Genomic DNA, 5,000 nt, shown 5'->3' with positions numbered 1-5,000 from the left:
GCCTGATATGTTGGCCACTATGCGACTTCCAGACGCACCACAGTTTATCAGTGTGACATGCTTGTTTCCCCCTGTATTGTGCCTATAGAAAAGTGTACGGGTATATAACTTGTGGAAATAAAGGAAAGACTGTCATTTTGTGTTTATTCGTGCCCTGCCTCGCCAAGTGGCGTTTCCCCTCTTGGTGTTCTGGGACGCTGTGGTGCTCGGTGCCTCTTGGAGCTGTTCAGTGTTCACGACCCTGTGGATAACACGCCGTCTGCCTAGCCTGCCTTGTGTTGGTGGCAGAGAGACAAGGCGGTCGGCGTAACATTATTATTATTTTTTTTAACGGTAGGTTCATGTTTGTATGTATTTAAATATATAAATCTTTCGTATGTATACATCCCTATATACATATGTAGATATATATAAGTATATATAGATCGATAGAGAGATATATCTATGCATATATGCTCCCATACATACATGTATACATATTTATCTCTATATATCTATATATATTGCTGACGATATATTAAATGGGGAAGAGTTGGTGGCAGGGAGGGCATCCGGCTGTAAAAACAAGCCAAGACTATGATGCGGATCATTCTGCTGTGACGACCCCTGAGGGACAAAGCTGAAAGATGGAAGCAACTCCTCCAAAACGTCGACCCCGTTTCAAGACAGGAAAAGAGAGAGTAAAAGATGCTGATGGTATTTTAAAAAGTAACTGAGGGAGAAATCGAATTTATATCTATATTTATAAATCAGGAAAAAAAAATCAATAACAGTAACAATAATGACTGTTCCTAATGGAAGACTGACTGGTGTATGTTTAAGGAGCTTTTGTTATTCCTTGGAGGTTTTATTGTGTTTAGACCCATATGGATGTGTATTATATATGTATATATTATATATATATATATATATATATATATATATATATATATATATATATATAATATATATAATATACACATAATATATATATATATATGTACAAAATATACACGTGTGTGTATATATAAGTATATATATACATGTTTGTGTATATGTGTGTGTATGTAAAAACTATCTTTTCGCGTTTTGGAAATCCTGTCCAATGTTGGACAAAATTTTGGGCAAGATTTTTTTGGAAACGGTAGCTGCGTATGTTTCCCCCTGTATGTCCTAAAATAGAATTAGATGACGGTTACTGTGGACATAATGGGAACACTCATATTGTTTGCCTGCCTCGCATGGTTGTACTGAGGGGTCGTTCTTATTACACGTGGAAAATTCACTAGCTGTTTATGAGACGGGTAATTTTTATATAACCCATTGATGTGTATGTATGTATTTATTATTGATTTTATATAAAAGTTATACGATAATATATATTAAATAAAATATTTTTTCATTTGCTGCAAAAAGATGGGATTGTCAACTACTTTGTGGCTGGGCACTAGTGGACATCGGTGCCTTGGACCTATTCATTTAGCTGGAAACGTTATCCTACTCTGGTTCGGCAACAACAGTGCGTCATAATTTGTTCCTAGAGTAGCACTGTTGATGTATAAATTTGTTGTATTCTTGAGTTTTCTTTATTTGACGCTTGTATTGTATGATATGTTAATCTTTATTATTCTATATTTGTGCATATATTAGATATATTATGATTATCAGAGATAAGTTTTATAACATATAAAATCTCAACGTGTTCACGTTTGTATAATAAAAGATTAATACATGGTATTTAAAAGTTGTGTGATGAAATCTATTTTCTCTTCGAACTGTCAAAATAGATAAATATTGATCAGATGTACTGACCTATTCCTAGAATCGGTGTGTATCGTCAGAGCCCTGTTTTCCAGGGAGGTATTCTTTGTTTAGACCAATATGGCAGTGAAATGGGTATCTCATTTGAGCTATTATTATTTAAGATTAGTGTTTTGTTTAATAAATATACTTATCTATAATTATATTATGAAAAAGATAATATACATAAATATTGTTATGAAATTAGATTTTGTTTCATCCGTATAGTTGTGACTTGACAATATGTTTTACGTTCTGATAATTATTGCTGGATCGATTGTACCGTCATATCTCAAAATATCGTGGTGTACCGTAAAGCACCGTTTAAGTATGAGTACAAATTACATGATATTGGGTTGAGTGTTCAGTTAGTTTTTGTCTTGTTTCTATACATTCGTTAGAAAAAAGTCTATTAATTGTAGAGACAGTTATTAATGCTACAATATTCTACAACTTTGATATAGGTAGTAAAATTGTGATCATTACCTATCTTCAAATATTATAGCTTTACATGCTAAGTATTGGTACATGTTTACATATATGGACTAGTCTCCATGTTGGTTGTTATTCACTAAATCATAATAATTGGAATTAACCTACAATTTCCACACGTTTAGGGAAACTTCATTCCTCTCAGAAACCTTCTGAATTGCAGTGGTAAACTGTTTATAGACATCATAGGATCAAAATAGATGTAATGAATATAATAATTTTATTAGTCTTATTTCCATAGAATTAATAGTATTATATATATAGATTAAAGATGTATATATATATATATATATATATTTATATATTTATTAAATAATCATTATATAATATAATTATTAATATAATTATATATATGTCATATAATGTTATATATAATATTATGATATAATTTATATATATATATATATATATATTATATATATATATATATATATATTTTAAATTATATATATATATATTATATATATATATATTATATATATATATATATAAAATATATATATATTATATATATATATAGTTATATATAGTATTATATATATGTATATATGATATATAGTTATATTGTATATAGATATAGTATATTGCATATGTATTTATATGTATATATATATCTATTATAGGAATCAATTAATGATGTGTGCATTTCATTTTGCAGAACAGTTGAAATATACCCTCGCAGGGTACTTGGGAAACCAGTCTTTGCCTATCAGAACTTTCCTGCTGTATCCTCTGCAACCACATCGCCTTCTCTTGCTACCATGTCACCCACTCCATCAGGTCTTCCTCCAAAGCGACATGCTCTTCCTACTTGCTTAAATCCAGTTCTTCCCTCAACATCCGCTACACCATCTTCCTTGGTATCTACACCAATTATTTCCTCAGAGGGGGTTGTTGGTGTAGAACCAAGTGAAATCGAGGAAGCCGAGGGTTTCACTAAAAATGAAACCAAATTTTTTATAAATCTTATGCAGGAATATCTGCAAAAGAATTATAACCAATTGCCTTCCTCGATAGCAGAGTTGCAGGAAAGGATTAATTTAACAAAAGGGAAGAAAAAGTTGCTTTGGCAGGAATTGGCCCAGAGGATGACGGTGATTTTTGGGAAGAGATTCCATCCTGAGAAACTTCAGCATAAGTGGAAGGGTCTACAGGATGGCTTTAAGAAGGCGAAAGCCAATAATGAAATGTCTAGGAGAGCTCCCAGTAAATTTCAGTTTTTCGAGGAGATGAAGGAACTGATAGGGAGTCAGCATGACATTGACTTTCCAGTTACAGCCACAGCCAAGGGGATTCACATTCATCGACCAGATGAATTGGATGAAGAAGACCTTGATGACCCTGACCCTGTGGCTAGTGCTGACCCTGTGGCTGATCCCATACCTGGACCCTCACACTTGGAAGTGCCACCACCGGCACGGAGACAAAGGAAGAGGCGACAGGCCAAGGAGAGTGAGACGGTAGCCTTCTTGAGGGAGAGTGAACAGCGTCACTATGAAATTATGAGAGAAGTTTTAGAGCTCATGAAGAGGATGCGAGAGGAAGTTGTGGATGTGCTCTCTGAAATAGTTAAGATGTGATATATTTTCAATTACCTTTTTTTATGATTATTTTTTTCCTAACAAGCCCTTCTTTTTATTCAGAGTTTAATTTTGTTTTATTATTATTATTAAGATTGTTATTATTATTATTATTATTATTTTATATTAGGTGTAATAAATTGCTTTACATTTTATTGTTCATTTATTTTTTGGGGGCTTTAGCGGAGTTTTCTTGTTAATAATTTTTTTTTATTCTGAAGCCAGTTTATTTGTTTTATGTTATTTTCAAAGCTAGAGTTTTGTTGTTTATTTCTTCAAAGCCAAAGTTGAAGTTCCTTTTTTCTTATTTTGATTTTTTTAAAGATTTTTTTTTTTTTACTTTCTCAAGCTAAAATTTAATTTTCCATTTTGTTATTTTCAAATCAATAGATTGTTTCCTTTTTGGTTCATTTTAAAGTTCAAGTTTATTTTTTATACTGAAAGCCAAAGATTTTCTTTTGTGTTAATTTCAAAGCCAAAGATTGTTTTCTTTTTGTTAATTTCAAAGCCAAAGATTGTTTCCTTTGTGTTAATTTCAAAGCCAAAGATTGTTTTCTTTTTGTTATACTGAAATCTAAAGTGTTTCTTTATCTTTATTTTCAACGCCAAAGTGTTTGTCCCCTCTTTGTCATAAAATGCAATCAAATTTTTTTATTTTACTTTTACATGTATACATACAGTAACAAGGACGCACAATTCCTATTTTATGTACATAGTGCATATATATTTTTTTCTTTTTTAAGGGATTGATTTATGTTCATGTTAAAAATCACTTACTTATTTTGAATTAAAGATAAGACTTTTCTGTGATATTGAAACATTAAGTGAATTATTTATTTTATTTTTGTACAAACAATGCAGTCGAATGTCATATTAAAGAAAGAGCCTGATTTTTTTTTTCTTTTTGCTTTGTACAGCTTAATGTTTTATTTTGTAAGTTTGTATCAAATATGTTGAAATATTTTGTCTTTACAATTCATCAAGTAATGGAATTGAGATTTTGTGATAACTGGTGATTAAAATGTATTCTCAGGTTGTTCTGTGATAATAAGATAATGCAATTGTTACATAAGGAATGTATATTTACAATGAAAGATAATATTATAGAAGAAATGTATATACACACAATAAAATATTTGAGATTCTGTC

This window comes from Penaeus monodon, chromosome 38, assembly GCF_015228065.2.
Source record: "Penaeus monodon isolate SGIC_2016 chromosome 38, NSTDA_Pmon_1, whole genome shotgun sequence".
NCBI lineage: Eukaryota > Metazoa > Arthropoda > Malacostraca > Decapoda > Penaeidae > Penaeus > Penaeus monodon.
Note: the sequence above shows the minus strand (reverse complement) of the source record.